At 35.8% G+C, this 17,164-nt stretch overlaps 1 protein-coding gene across 1 annotated transcript in view; it reads left to right on the top strand.

Moving 5' to 3' along the window:
• The window catches only part of TNNI3K (TNNI3 interacting kinase), a 280,990-nt gene that overhangs the window by 29,731 nt on the left and 234,095 nt on the right, over nt 1-17,164 (top strand). The window lies entirely within an intron of this gene.

The raw sequence follows: 17,164 nt of genomic DNA, 5'->3' as shown, positions 1-17,164 counted from the left end.
GTCATTAGTGTATATGGGCTGGAGGTAGAGTGATGGAGGTAAGGTCAGGTGATAGTTACAAATGAGATGACAAAGTGTTTTAAAGGACAGAGGAGGAACTCTGGCTCTTATCTTAAATTTAATTGTTGAAATATTAATCTTATATATGCAAAGCACCTTAATTTGCATTATTTATTTCATTTACAGCACAAACCCTCATGAAATAGTTTTTATCATCACTGCCATTTAATAGATATAAAACCAAGGCTCTTGTACAGTAATTGTCTTTATAGATTACAAAGCCATTGAGGAAAAAAAGCCATGTCTAGAATCTGGTCATTTTACTCAAATTCCCATGATTTTCACAGTCTATTAACTGTGCTAACCAGATGTAAGCTCAACAGTGTAATAAATGAGCATTCTTCTGCCTTCATTATTAAGTAGTTATCTATTTCTCCCTTTCAGTCATGTTGCAAGTTAAAGTATACTTTCCTCGCTTACACACACATGCACAACTGTGAATAAATAGAGCTGCATGTAAAATCATACATAAAACCTGTAAAATAGGTGTGAGTCATTTTAACAGTGTCAATTCAAAATGCTTTTCAACCCAGAGGTCAACCCAAGCATACATGGGCACCTTATCTTTGACAAAGGAGGCAAGAATATACAATGGAAAAAAGACAGCCTCTTCAATAAGTGGTGCTGGGAAAATTGGACAGCTACATGGAGAAGAATGAAATTAGAACAACTTCCTAACACTATACACAATAATAAACTCAATATGGATTAAAGACCTAAATGTAAGGCCAGACACTATAGAACTCCTAGAGGAAAACATAGACAGAACACTCTATGACATACATCAAAGCAAGATTCTTTTTGACCCATCTCCTAGAATAATGGAAATAAAATAAAAAATAAACAGATGGGACCTAATGAAACTTCAAAGCTTTTGCACAGTGAAAGAAACCATAAACAAGACAAGAAGACAGCCCTCAGAATGGGAGAAAATACTTGCCAATGAAGCAACGGACAAAGGATTAATCTCCAAAATATATAAGCAGCTCATGCAGCTTAATACCAAAAAAAGCAAATAACCCAATCCACAAGTGGGCGGAAGACCTAAATAGACATTTCTCCAAAGAAGACATACAGATGGCCAACAAACACATGAGAAGATGCTAAACATCACTAAGCATTAGAGAAATGCAAGTCAAAGCCACATTGAGGTATCACGTCACACCAGTCAGCATGGCCATCATCAAAAAATCTAAAAACAATAAATGTTGGGGAGGGTGCAGAGAAAAGGAAACTCTCCTGCACTGTTGGTGGGAATGTGAGTTGATACAGCCACTATGGAAAACAGTATGGAGGTTCCTTAAAAAACTAAAAATGGAATTACCATATGATTCAGTAATCCTACTACAGGGCATATACGCTGAGAAAACCATCATCCAAAAAGAAACATGTACCACAATGTTCACTGCAGCACTATTTACAATAGCCAGGACATGGAAGCAACCTAAATGCCCATCAACAGATGAATGGATAAAGAAGATGTGGCACATATATGCAATGGAATATTACTCAGCCATAAAAAGGAATGAAATGGAGCTATATGTAATGAAGTGGATAGACCTAGAGTCTGTCATACAAAGTGAAGTAAGCCAGAAAGAGAAAAATAAATACCATATGCTAACTCATATATATGGAATCTAAAAAAATGGTACTGATGAACCCAATGACAGGGCAAGAATAAAGATGCAGATGCAGAGAATGGACTGGAGGACACAGAGTTGGCAGGGGGAGGTTGCGAAGTGGAAGCTGGGACGAAATGAGAGAGTAGCATAGACATATATACACTGCTGACTGTAAAATAGATAGCTAGTGGGAAGTTGCTGTATAACAAAGGAATTTGTATTAATTATTAGGAGAGGGAAAATCCCATTAGAATCACTTAAATATAAATGTTTTCCAAAAAAGAAACCAACTGAGGTCAGTGATAAAGTAAATGAAAGGTAAATATAAGGAAGTCTGGGTAGAAGAATTGATGAGGTAGACATTAAGTCCCCGTGAAACACATTCAGCCTCTTACTGTCAGGAAAATGACAGAATATGTTTTGCAAAACAAAATCCTTTTTTGTCTAGTGCTTAGCTAATTACATTTTGAGTGATAGAATTATAACAGAGTCAAAAGCAAGATGGTTAAGAGCTTGGTCTCTTCATCTCCTATTCAAATCACTGTTTTCTTGCTTTGTAAATCATAGTATGGAAGGAAGTATATCGATTCTACCAGCCTTAGGGCAAACTTTACCAAAATAATTAGAAACTTGTCTCACAGTTCTCAATGGGTTCTTCAACGTCCTTCATTAGCTCTGGTATAACATTTAATGACTTTTATAGTCAATCATGGATACTGCATAAAATAGGTATATATACATCAGTCTTTATTCTCTTCTTTTCTAACGAACTAAGTAAGTTAGAGATCATATAGGAAAATGGTATCCAAAAAACCTGAAAGCATTATATTCAAAATACAGAAATTTTTTCTTTGAATTATTTCTTTCAGAGCTATTAATTACAATACCTACTTTTAATATATTTTCTCCCCCCCACACACACTCATTCATTCATTTCACACATATTTTTGAGCATCTACTTTTTCCATAGTATTTTTCTATAATATGGGAATGATACAAGAAGATAAGTCATAGTTTTTCCCCCTAGAGACTTTATAGTATAGCTGGACACACAAAATGCATATACAGGAAAATTTGTGTAAGCAATTCAAAAGTAAAATAGCAGTATAGTCACACATATAGAAGAGGAAAGAGTCCAAGAGCAGAGTGGGTTTAATATTAGGAATAATAAGAATATGATCATTACATAACAAGGAATGGCAAAGAACATAAAATTAGAAGTGTTAGGATTTCACCAGGAATTGAAATCAAGATGGACTAGAAGATTTAGGGAAGGATTTATGAGAGGTCCTTTGAAATTGGGCTGAACTTTGAAAAGTGGTAAGAGCTGGACAAAGAAAAGAAGAAGAATCATGTCTAAAACTAAGAAGGAAAAATGAGTAGAGTATATTTAGGGGAAAGTGAATAGAACAATAGCATGAAACAGATTGTGAAGAGTCCTTGTAGGTAAATTTGGATGTTAAGAATAGACCAGACTAAAGAAACTGAAAATGGAAGTCCAAGGAGTTTAACTTAATTCAGTAAGCAACTACTATAGTTTATGATGTATAATACAATAGACTATATGGTATGGTAGATAAACATGAATAGAACACAGAAGTTCCCACTCTTAAAGACACTTACAGTCAATAGGATTTTTTTCCAATAGAAAGTGAAGAGCCATTGAGATTTTTTGAGCAAGAGAATCATTGGAGCTATGATAAATAATGTGCTGAAGAGGATTTCTTTGGCCTCTATTTAGTGTGGATTCCAGAGTAATGATATGAGAATTAAATAGACAAAGATAAAAGATTGGGTAAAGGAATCAGTTTTGAGGAAAAACCAGTTATCTCCAGATCTGTTGATTTTCTGATAACATCCAAATTTTCAAGTGGAAACGTTTGTTAATCATTTTAAAAAATAAAACTAGTAGTCAGTGGAGAAGTTGGAACTTAATGTAAACTTTTGGAAATTATGTGTGATATTTGCAGCCCTAACAGTAGCTAAAATTTGGCCAAGGACTAAGCCTAAGAGAATATCCACAGAGACTTTAGGAATTACTGAATAGCCACTGAGGAGACAAAGAAGGATTGGTCAGAGTAGTATGAGGGAAACAAGGACGTTGTAGTCTCATAATAATTAGTGGTATAGAGAATTTCAACAGATAAAGGATCCTGGGTATCAAATGGTGCAGAAAGGTTGAGTGCAATAGGATAAACTATACATGATTGCATTTACTTGCTATACCAAAAAATTAGCTGCTTATTCCACTCCTAGTTTTTACTCTTGGTTAGCAGGAATGGTGGCAGTGGATTAGTGGGGGTTTCCTTTCATTAGTAGTCACTTTCCTTTATTGCGCACTTTTTTTCTGTGAAACAATAACTGATGCTAAGTCTGACAGGTCTCTTTGTCTACACATATCAAATTCAGACCCTCCATTAGTATCTCAAGTGTGTTTGTCCTCCCATAATTGTGTATTCTGTTAAACAGTTTTACAATAAAATTTACATTGACTAGGCAGCTGTCTCCTTCAATAATAGAGAAGAACATGTGATGCAAATTCCTAGACATGCTGACTGCAATTTGACTCAGATTTAGATTTACTGTGCTTTGAAAAGCAGGCAAATATTAGTTGTCCTGCATCTCAATACTTCTCCTTAATTTATCCATCTATCAATACATAAGCATGTGCTGCTTTATACAAGGCCTGAGATCCTGTCAGCATTCAATAAACATGCATTAAACCCTTTTCTCCCCTTTGAGTCCAGGGTTACATGTGTCATGTGCTCTCTCAAGCATGGAAAATGAGAACAATTAGCTAACATGTGGTAATGTTTTATCATTTACATACATTTGTCATTGGTTTGCCTGTGAGATAGTTACCATTAGACTCAGTTTACCAGTAAGGGTTGCAGAAGTTAAATGACTTTGACAGGACCATGCAGATAATAAATAAATGAGATGGATAGGACTCAGACCTGGTTATCTGACTTCAACTCTATAGTTTTTTATTTAAAAAAATAATTACTACAACTGACACCACAGAAATACAAAAGATCATGAGAGACTACTACAAGCAACTATATGCCAATAAATTGGATAACCTGGAAGAATTGGATAAATTCTAAGAAAAGTACAACCTTCTAAAACTGAACCAGGAAGAAATAGAAAATATGAACCGATCAATCACAAGTACAGAAATTGAGGCAGTGATTAAAAATCTCCCAGTAAACAAAAGCCCAGGGCCAGATGGATTCACAGGCGAAATCTATCAAACATTTAAAGAAGAGCTAACACCTATCCTTCTCAAACTCTTCCAAAATATAGCAGAAGGAGGAAGCCTCCCAAACTCATTCTACAAGGCCACCATCACCCTGATACCAAAATCAGACAAAGATGTCACAAAAAAAGGAAAGCTGCAGGCCAATATCATTGATGAATATAGATGCAAAAATCCTCAGCAAAATACCAGCAAACAGAACCCAACAAACATTAAAAAGACCACACACCATGATCAAGTGGGGTTTATCCCTGGGATGCAAGGATTTTTCAATATATGCAAATCAATCAATGTGATACATCATACTAACAAATTGAAGGATAAAAACCATATGATCATCTCAATAGATGCAGAAAAAGCTTTTGACAAAATTCAACATCCATTTATGATAAGAACTCTCCAGAAAATGGGCATAGAAGGAAATTACCTCAACATAATAAAAGCCATATATGACAAATCAGCAGCCAACATCATTCTAAATGCAGATGCCGACTCTCACCACTATTATTCAACATAACTTTGGAATTTTTAGCCACAGCAATCAGAGAAGAAAATGAAATTAAAGGAATGCAAATTGGAAAAGAAGTAAAATTGTCACTTTTTGCAGATGACATGATATTATACATAGGAAACCTTAAAGATGCTACCAGAAAACTGCTAGCACTAACCAATGAATTTAATAAAGTAGCAGGATACAAAATTAATGCACAGAAATCTCTTGCATTCCTATACACTAACAATGAAAGATCAGAAAGAGAAATTAAGGAAACAATCCCATTCACCATTGCAACAAAAAGAACAAAATACCTAGGAATAAACCTGCCTAAGGAGACAAAAGACATGTATTCAGAAAACTATAAGACACTCATAAAAGAAATCAAAGACGACTATACAAACAGATGAGGGACATACCATGTTCTTAGATTGGAAGAATCAACATTGTGAAAGTGACAATATTACCCAAAGCAATTTACAGATTCAATGCAATCCCTATCAAATTACCAGTGGCATTTTTCACAGAACTAGAACAAGAAGTTTTACGATTTGTATGGAAACGCAAAAGACCCTGAATAGCCAAAGTAATCTTGAGAAGGAAAGATGGAGCTGGAGGAATCAGGCTTCCTGACTTCAAACTATACTACAAGGCTACAGTGATCAAGATAGTATGGTACTGGCACAAAGGCAGAAATATAGATCAATGGAACAGAATAGAGAGCCCAGAGATAAACCCATGCACATATGGGTACCTTATCTTTGACAAAGGAGGCAAGAATATACAATGGAAAAAAGACAGCCTCTTCAATAAGTGGTGCCAGGAAAACTGGACAGCTACACGTAAAAATGAAATTAGAACACTTCCTAACACCATCCACAATAATAAACTCAAAATGGATTAAAGACCTACATGTAAGGCCAGACACTATAAAACTCTTAGAGAAAAACATAGGCAGAACACTCTATGACATACATCAAAGCAAGATCCTTTTTGACCCATCTCCTAGAATAATGGAAATAAAATAAAAAATAAACAAATGGGATCTAATGAAAGTTAAAAGCTTTTACACAGCGAAAGAAACCATAAACAAGACGAGAAGACAACCCTCAGAATGGAAGAAAGTATTTGCTAATGAAGCAACAGACAAAGGATTAATCTCCAAAATATACAAGCAGCTCATGCAACTCAATATCAAAAAAGCAAATAACCTAATCCAAAAATGGGCAGAAGACCTAAATAGACATTTCTCCAAAGAAGACATGCAGATAGCTAACAAACACATGAAAATATGCACAACATCACTAATCATTAGAGAAATGCAAGTCAAAGCCACAATGAGGTATCACATCACACCTGTCAGAATGGCCATCATCAAAAACTCTAAAAACAATAAATGCTGGAGAGGGTGCAAAGAAAAGGGAACCCTCCTGCACTGTTGGTGGGAATGTAAGTTGGTGCAGCCACTATGGAAAACAGTATGGAGGTTCCTTAAAAAACTAAAAATAAAGCTATCATGTGAACCAGCAATCCCACTCCTGGGCATATACGCTGAGAAAACCATAATCCCAAAAGAAACATGTACCACAATGTTCACTGCAGCACTATTTACAATAGCCAGGACATGGAAGCAACCTAAATGCCCATCAACAGATGAATGGATGAAGAAGATGTGGCATGTATATACAATGGAATATTACTCAGCCATAAAAAGGAATGAAATTGAGTTATTTTTAGTGAGGTGAATGGACCTAGAGTCTGTCATACAAAGTGAAGTAAGCCAGAAAGAGAAAAACAAATACCATATGCTAACTCATATATATGGAATCTAAGAAAATGATACAGATGAACCCAGTGACAAGGCAAGAATAAAGATGCAGATGTAGGTAATGGACTTGAGAACATGAGGCGGGGGGCAAAGGGGAAGCTGGGACGAAGTGAGAGAGTAGCATTGACATATATACACTAGCAAATGTAAAATAGATAGCTAGTGGGAAGCTGCTGCATAACACAGGGAGATCAACTCGATGATGGATGATGACTTAGAAGGGTGGGATAGGAAGGATGGGAAGGAGTTGCAGGAGGGAGGGGATATGGGGATATATGTATAAATACATCTGATTCACTTTGTTGTACAGCAAAAAGCTGGCACAACAGTGTAAAACAATTATATTCCAATAAAGAGCTTAAAAAAAAAGTATGTCAAAGGAAAGAAAAAAAACCAAACAATTACTCCCTATGACTCTTGTATGTATTGCTAAAACAGGTTTTATAGCCATAAGACACAAAATAAGTATTCAGAAAACAAAACAGACACTGAATATGTTACTATCTAATGCCCAGATGTTGCTACGTGTGCAAGTAATACAGTATTAACTGAGCCAAATATAACTTTATATGGCACTTAGTAAATGGACACAAGAACCCATGGAGATATAATGCATGTATGTGAGAATTCAGTACACACAAATACGCTCACACACATATACACACATACACCCCAAGTGTAAAACACTTTATACTTAGTCAAATATGTCTTTAAAAAGCTGTTACACTTTGGTGTTTCATGCAGTCATTTCTGCAGTCATCAGGAGAAAAATCAATTATTTGTAGCTTTAGACAACTGAATAATAGCAAAGAGAAAAGCATGTCTGGGATGATGCAATATATAATGTACAGGGATTATGGAGTGTTTTACTTTTCACAGAAAGGCATAGTTTCATATATACTTTGTGCAGATGATAGTATTATTTTCATAGTTGAATTTGCTCTATCCTACCTTATCCCATTTTTGGATTGTAAGCACTTATTCAAGCACTGCTTCAGAAATGCTTCCCAGTTCTTTTGGAATTTGTATCTGGTTTCAAGGAACTGTAGATGTTGTTCCAGTTCATTCTTAATTAAAGCATCTGAATATTTCAGGAGAGAGTTTTGTATACCAAGAAACTTCTGACCCTAAGTTATTTCTTTTAAAATGGCTTGAGTTTTCTTTCCAAAGACACAAACAAGTGAATGCTTGTAATTATAAAATGTGGTTTCTCTCTCTTTTTTAGCGAGATAATGTACTCATGAGTTTTATAGCTTAAAAGTATCAGATATGCCTCCAATTTATGAGTAGGCAATAATCCCTTATGAACTTCATCTAGAATCAAACTGACTTAATCCTCATTCAAGATTCTATCCTCATTTTCCAGATGAAAAAACTGAGGCATAGAGGAGTTAAGTAACTTGTCCAAGGTGACAGAGCTAATAATTGGTAGAGTGGGTGTTTACATGCTATGTGGTGTCAGAGTCAGCTCTCACAATGCTACATGGCCCTTCTTCTAATCCAAACAGCAACCTCTCATCCCACCTGACCAAAATTTAAGCTTTGGAAGTGGTAGATAAAAGCTTAGAATTTAAATGTCAGGGAAACATGCTCTATTCTCAGCTCTGAATTGTCTCAAAGACTAAGCTCATCAAGATATTCTGGTGCCTCTTTATATGAATCCCATTCTTCTAAGCTCTATTCCTTATCTCTAATATTTCTGCATTACATCTTTAAACAGCTCTGTTGAGATAAAATTCATATTCCATGTAATTCACCCATTTAAAATGTACAATTCAGTGTTTTTTTCTAGCAAATTCAGAGTTGTTTAATCATCACTATAACCTAATTTTAGAACATTTTGTCACCCTAAAAGGAAATGTAATAGCCAATAGCCATCAGTCCCATCTATCCTTCACTGCTCAGATCTAGACAACCACTAACATACTATCCACCTCTATAGATCTGGCTCTTCTGGACATTTCATATAAATGGAATCATAAAATATGTGATCTTTTGTGATTGACTTCTTTTATTTAGCATAACATTTTCAAGGTATATCTCTTTCAGCAGGGTTGGTTTATATCAGAATCCTGTTATAATTATATATGCCTTTATTTAGCAAAACAGCAAAATGTATATAGTTCAACTAATAGTGTAACTGCAGTTCTTTTCAACTATTTCTCTATTTTCATTATAAATTGATGCTGGAAGAAAAATTTCAAGTAAACCTTCAGGTTCTCAAACTGTATTATGTAGTCACAAGCATGTGCTCAGTTTGTCAGGCTAGGAACACCTCCATTAAAGATTGTGGCCAAGTAGGGCCTCTTCCTGAATGCGCCTACCACCTGGTACATGGGCACTAGACAAGGCCCCTGTTCTAGATGATCAAGTCCTCTGCCTACCATAAGCTCATTCTTTAGATTTTGAAGCAATTATAAATGTTAAAACACCTCTGTAAAAATGCAAAATTTTCCAATGCTTGAGGTTAGCTCTTGTAGTTAAAATCTTAGTAATCAGTCCACACCCTAAAACCTTGCTAATTGAAATATGATTCACTGACCAGCAACACAGAATTATCAGGGAGCTAGTTAAAAACTTCAGACCTAAAAATCACCATTTTAACAAGATTCCCAGGTGATTGATATACATATTCAAATTTAAGAAGCACTTCCCTAAAAAGTATTAGGAGAAATTAGATTTAAAGGAGATATCTGAGAGAAAGGAGATATCTGATAGCTTGAAAATATGAATGAATATTTAGAAAGAGGTACCACCTTCATTTTTTTATAATTTTTTTTCCAGCTGACCCTGATTCACATTATCTTAGTAACTTTTGTAGCATCATTTGGGGCTTATTCTAGAGCCTAGGATCATGACAACTCACTATGTATAACATATGCCTAGTACTATGACACATAGTAGGCCCTCCATGCATGTTAACCTCTTTTTTCCTTTCTGAGATATAAAATCTTTTCCCATTTTTTAAAGAACTTTTATTGAGATACAGTTAACATACAATAAACTGCATATATTTAGAGTGTACAATTTGGTATCCCAATCTCCCAATTCATGCCCCTGCAACCCTCCCCACTTTCCCCACTTGGTGTCCATATGTTTGTTCTCTACATCTGTGTCTCTATTTCCTCCTTGCAAACTGGTTGATTTGTACCATTTTTCTATATTCTGCATATATGTGTTAATATACGATATTTGTTTTTCTCTTTCTGACTCACTTCACTCTGTATGACAGTCTCTAGGTCCATCCATGTCTCTACAAATGTTCTAGTTTGTCTACTAACTTTGGGATTTGTTTGCTGTTCTTTGTCTAGTTTCTTTAGGTGTAAGTTTAGATTGTTTATTTGGGATTTTTCTTGTTTCTTAAGGTACAATTGTATTGCTATAAACTTCTCTCTTAGAACTGCTTTTGCTGCATCCCATAGGTTTTGGATCGTTGTGTTTTCATTGTCATTTGTCTCTAGGTGTTTTTTGATTTCCTCTTTGATTTCTTCAGTGATCTGTTGGTTATTTAGTAGCGTATTGTTTAGCCTCCATGTGTTTGTGTTTTTTACAGTTTTTTTTTTCCTGTAATTGATTTCTAATCTCATAGTGTTGTGGTCAGAAAAGATGCTTGATACAATTTCAATTGTCTTAAATTTACCAAGGCTTTATTTATGACCCAGAATGTGATCTATCCTGGGGAATGTTCCATGTGCACTTGGGAAAAACGTGTAATCTGCTATTTTTGGGTGTAATGTCCTATAGATATCTATTAAATCAAGCTGATTTATTGTGTCATTTAAAGCTTGTGTTTCCTTATTAATTTTCTGTCTGGATGATCTGTCCATTGGTGTAAGTGGGGTGTTAAAGTCCCCCACTATGATTGTGTTCCTGTCGATTTCCTCTTTCATAGTTGTTAGCATTTGCCTTATGTATTGAGGTGCTCCTATGTTGGGTGCATATATATTTATAATTACTATCTCTTCTTCTTGGATTGATCCCTTGATCTTTATGTAGTGTCCTTTCTTGTCTCTTGTAACACTTTTTATCTTAAAGTCTATTTTACCTGATATGAGTATCACTACTCCAGCTTTCTTTTGATTTCCATTTGCATGGAATATCTTTTTCCATCCCCTCACTTTCAGTCTCTATGTGTCCCTAGGTCTGAAGTGGGTCTCTTGTGGACAGCATATATATGGGTCTTGCTTTTGTATCCATTCAGCCAGTCTGTGTCTTTTGGTTGGGGCATTTGGTCCATTTACATTGAAGGTAATTATCGATATGCATGTTCCTATTACCATTTTCTTAACTGTTTTGTTTATGTTTCTGTAGGTCCTTTTCTTCTTTTATGTTTCCCACTTAGAGAAGTTCCTTTAGCATTTGTTGTAGGGCTGGTTTGGTGGTGCTGAATTCTCTTAGCTGTTGCTTGTCTGTAAAGCTTTTGATTTCTCCGTCGAATCTGAATGAGATCCTTGCTGGGTAGAGTATTCTTCATTGTAGGTTCTTTCCTTTCATCACTTTAAATGTATCATGCCACTACCTTCTGGCTTGCAGAGTTTCTGCTGAGCAATCAGCTCTTAACCTTATAGGAATTCCCTTGTATGTTATTTGTCATTTTACCCTTATTGCTTTTAATAACTTTTCTCTGTCTTTAATTTTTGTCATTTTGACTACTATATGTCTTGGCATGTTTCTCCTTGGCTTTATCCTGCCTGGGACTCTCTGCCCTTCCTGGACTTGGGTAGCTATTTCCTATCCCATGTTAGGGAAGTTTTCAACTACAATCTCTTCCAGTATTTTCTCAGGTCCTTTCTCTCTCTCTTCTCCTTCTGGGACCCCTATAATGCAAATGGTGCATTTAACGTTGTCCCAGAGGTCTCTTAGGCTGTCTTCAGTTCGTTTCATTCTTTTTCTTTATTCTTTTCTGCATCAGTGATTATCACCATTCTATCTTCCAGGTCACTTATTTGCCCTTCTGCCTCAGTTAATCTGCTATTGATTCCTTCTAGTGTATTTTTCATTTCAGTTATTGTGTTGCATATCTCTGTTTGTTTGCTCTTTAATTCTTCTAGGTCTTTGGTAAACTTTTCTTGCAACTTTTCAATATTTGCATCCAGTCTTTTTTCAAAGTCCTGGATCATCTTCACCATCATTGTTCTGAATTCTTTTTCTGTAAGGGTGTGTATCTCCTCTTCATTTTGTTGTTTCTCTGGTGTTTTATCTTGTCCCTTCATCTGGTACAAAGTCTTCTGCCTTTTCATTTTCTCTATCTTTCAGTGGCTGTGGTTTTCAGTTCCACAAGACAAAATACTGCTGATCCTGCTTGATACTGCTGTCTGCCCTCTTGTGGAGGAAGCTATCTAGGAGGCTCCTGCGTGCTTCCTGATGGGAGGGACTGATGGTGGGTTGGGCTGGGTGGGTGGGGCTCAGTAAGATTTTAATCCAATTTGGTGGGTGGAGCTCAGTAAACCTTTAATCTGCTTGTCTGCCAATGGGTGGGGCTGTATTCCCATGTTGTTGGTTGTTTGGCCTGAGGCTTCCCAGCACTGGAGCTCACAGGCTCTTTGTTGGGGCTAATGGTGGAATCTGGGAGGGCTCATGCCAATCAGAACTTCCCAGAACCCCTGCCACCAGTGTCCCTGTCTCCTCAGTGAGCCACAGCTGCCCCCCACCTCTGCAGGCAACCCTCCAACACCAGCAGGTAGGTCTGGTTCAGTCTCCTATGGGGTCACTGCTCCTTCCCCCTGGGTCCTGGTGAGCACAGTCAGTTTGTGTGCCCTCCAAGAGTGGAGTCTCTGTTTCCCCCAGTCCTTTGGAGGTCCTGCAATCAAAGCCTGCTGGCTTTCAAAGTCTGATTCTTTCCCCAGAGATTCCTCCTCCCATTGCCAGACCCCCAGGTTGGGAAACTTGATGTGGGGCTCAGAACCCTCACTTTAGTTGGTCAACTTCTGCGCTATAACTGTTCTCCAGTTTGTGAGTCACCCGCCCAGCATTTATGGGATTTGATTTTAATGTGATTGTGACCCTCCTACTATCTCATTGCAGCTTCTCTTTTGTCTCTGGGTGTGGGGTGTCTTTTTTGGTGAGTTCCAGTGTCTTTCTGCTGATGATTGTTCAGCAGTTAGTGGTAACTCCAGTGCTCTTGCAAGAGGGAGTGAGCACACGTCCCCCTACTCTGCCATCTTGAACTGTCTCCCTCTGAGATACACAATCTTATAGGAGCAGTATTTAGTATAAGAAGAATGTTTAAAATATAATTGAGATACACACAACAATTATAAATAACCCAGTTAAAAAATGGGCTAAGGATTTGAATTGACATTTCTGCAAAGAAGGTATACAGATGGCCAAGAAGCACATGAAAAGATGTCCTTCATTAGTCATTAGGGAAAAACAAGTCAAAACCACAGTGAGATACCATGTCTTATCCAGCAGGATGAATATGATTTTAAAAAGACCATGACAAGGAATGGTGAGGATATGGAGAAATTGAAACACATACATTGTTGGTGGGAATATAAAATGGTGCAGCTGCTTTGGAAAATGGGATGGCAATTCCTCAAGAAGTGAAACATAGAGTTCCTATAGGACCCAGTAATTCCACTCTAGGTATATACTCAAGACACACAAAAACTTGTACATGGGTGTTCATACTATTATTATTCATGATAATCAAAGATTAGAGATAAATGTATGTCAACTAAGTGAATAAATAAAATTTGGTATATCCGTACTGTGGAATTTTATTTGTTAATAAAAAGGAATGAAGTGCTGATACATGCTACAACATAGATGAACCGTGAAAATGCCATTGACTTGTGAATGCTGCTGTGGTAAGAGGGATACAGTGGACTTATCTATCTTTGAACATCCATGATTATTTATGCTTATAAGTGTAGCTGGGCAAAAAAGTATGTGAATTTTATATTTTCATAATTATTCCCAAAAAGCATTTCAAAAAGTGGATTTATTTACCTTTTGCAGTATGAATACCTGTTTCCCTTTGCTTAAAATAGCAATATCTATTATCTTTGCCAATTGAAATAATAAAATCTTATTAAGTATAAGGGATTGAGGTTTTTTTTTTAATTTATATAGTATTGATTCTCTATATTCCTTATCCTATAAGCTGCCTATTTTTGTATTAACTTCTTTTTTTCTTACTGACTTGGAAGAAATCTTTGTATATTGAGGAATTAAGCTTTGTCATATCTGTTGCAGCCTATTTTATTAGTTTCCTCTGTAAAACTTTTTAATAAATGTTTTCAAATTTATGTGACCAGATTTTTAACTTTTTTGCTTTGTGGCCTCTACTTAGAAAGACTTGGTCCTTTAAAAGTTGTGTAAAAAGGAAATCACAAATATTTACTTCAAGTACTTTTATTTTTGTTTTTCCCCTGTATGTAGATTGTATCTGGAATGTCTTTCAGTATGAAATAGGAATTCAGTTTTTGTTTTTCTTCCCAAAATGTTATCCAGGTATTCAAACAGTATGTATTGAATATTTCTCATTTTCTCCTCTGTCTTCTATTTAGGTATATCTGTGTATTCCAATGCTAATAGCAAACTCTTTTACTAGTTAGTATACATTTAGGTTATATTTTAATATCTAAAAGTACAAGTACTCTCCTCTGGCACTTTTTTCCCTTTTTTTTTTTTTCAGAGCTTTCCTGACTATTCTTCCATTTTAAATTTTTATGTGAACTTTAGAGGAACTAGATTGCAATAGTAAAAAGTATGGACTCCAAAGCCAGACTGTCTGCATTTAAATCTCAGAAAATATCTACCATTTACTAACTGTATGCCATTGGGAAAGTCACTTGTCTTCCTAATTTTGGACAGCAGATTATATTATTACCTCCCTTATTAGCTGTGTGTGTATGTGTATGTGTGTATTAAGTGACTTAACATATGTTGTCTTAGGCACTGCCTAGAACGCAAGTGGTATCATTTTTTGTTTGTTCTATTTTGTTTCTGATTTTATTGTTATTTTTTTTTCCTAAGGAAAAAATGTGATGGTATCCTAAGTTAAATCCTAATTTATAAATTAATTTAGGAAAAATTAATAATCCCATAATTGGGTCTTCCTATTCAAGAACAATGTTTCTTTGCATTTAAGTTTCTGCAGAATATTTTCCTGTGGGTGTGTTAAAATTTATTCCTACGTATTTTATCATTTGCTGTTAATGCAAATGACATTGTATTTTTTAGTTTATCATAGTTTGTAGATAGGAAACTTATTGACTATTAATTTTTAATTTTATAACCATTGAACTTACTGATTTATCTTATTGTTTCTAGTAGATATCTTAGGTGAGTCTTTTGTATATTCCTGGTTGACAATTAAATTTCCTAGATGTGGTAATAATTTTGCTTGCTTCCAATAATCAAAATCTTGTCTTCTTCTTTCCTAATTGCATTGGCTGATGCTTCCAGAACAATTGTTATTCTTCTGTAGAATGAGTTTTGTACTCCTGGGGTGACACAATTGGTCATGGCACATTATTCTCTTAGCTTGCTACTGAACTTGTTTTGCTAATGTTTGTAAATGAGGTTATGTTTTATTTTTTGTATTATATTAGTGCCCTAAATCTTCCATAACAAAATACCACAGACTAGATGGCTTAAATAACAATTTATTTTCTCACAGTTTGGAAGCTAAAAGTTCAAGATCAAAGTGTAGGCAGGCTTTGTTTCTTATGAAGCACGTCTCCTTGGCTTACAGATGGCCCTCTTGCTGCGTGTTCATATGGTTGTATCAGTGCACACATATCTGATGTCTCTCTCTCTCTCTCTCTGTGGGTGTGTGTGTGTGTATGAGAGAGAGAGTGTCCTAATCTCCTCTTTTTATAAGGATACAAGTGGTATTGGATTAGGGACCACCATAACTTAATTACGTCTTTAAAGATCCTATCTCAGAATACATTACATTCTGAGCTACTGGGGTTTAGGGCTTCAACATATATATTTAACAGTGTTCAGGAAGGGCCCCATTCAGTCCATTGCAATTGTCTTTGTTGGGTTTTGGAGTAAATGCTGGATTTGTAAAAAGAGTTTAGAAATTTTATGTCTGTCTGTCTTTCTGTCTGTCTGTCTCTCTCTCTGAGATTCTGGTATGTAGCTTTATGTGATTTCACAGTATGCAACACTATTACCTTATTTCTGATTTCTCCAAAACTTTTGCAGACAGAGGAACAAATCATGTATGAACATCATGGGCTACCACAATTCAGGTACAAAAAAACATAGTCAATGCACATCATTATAAATTATTGCTTAAATATCACTCCAGTGAATGCCATTAATGATTGATAGGTATTCTTATCACCATTTATTGACATTAACTTTAAACTTGGTCTGAATAGTCATTTGCAGTTCCATGAATGCCAAAGTTTGAGAAAGCTTCATCTCAAATTGGTTAAGTCTAAAACTAAGCACACAGTCTTAAATAACTGAGACTTGATTTAGGAACACTATAACTTCTGTGGCATTCAAAAGTGGTTTTCTCAGAACTCGAAATGAGGAACTCTATGCTCCAATTACTGAATGTGCCCTGTGTCACAGAATACTGTTTATTAAAGGCAAGGAGGCAGTCTCCTACTGTCTAGGCTTTGGGTCTGGAGATTGAGACAAGATCATAGATCATGCACTATAATCAGTAATGTTGTGGTCTCAGAAGCAATGCCTTAAGCATGTATCAATTGTAAGAGTGATGTAAGGGTATGCTAGCTGAGTGTCACTTTTCTTTTTGGCACTTACATCTTTGCCATAGATTCTATAAGCTATTATTAAACAAAGCAATTAAGTATTGCTTTCAGGGTAAGGTAAAAAAACGTAAGCAGGAAAAGCTTTATCAGCTAATAAAAATGTAAATGAGATGTTCATCAGCTTGCTACCCTGGAAAATGGTGAAAGAAACATTAT

This window comes from Hippopotamus amphibius, chromosome 1 (genome assembly GCF_030028045.1).
Source record: "Hippopotamus amphibius kiboko isolate mHipAmp2 chromosome 1, mHipAmp2.hap2, whole genome shotgun sequence".
NCBI lineage: Eukaryota > Metazoa > Chordata > Mammalia > Artiodactyla > Hippopotamidae > Hippopotamus > Hippopotamus amphibius.
The sequence above is the reverse complement of the archived record's forward strand: the minus strand, read 5'-3'. Positions and strand labels throughout refer to the sequence as shown.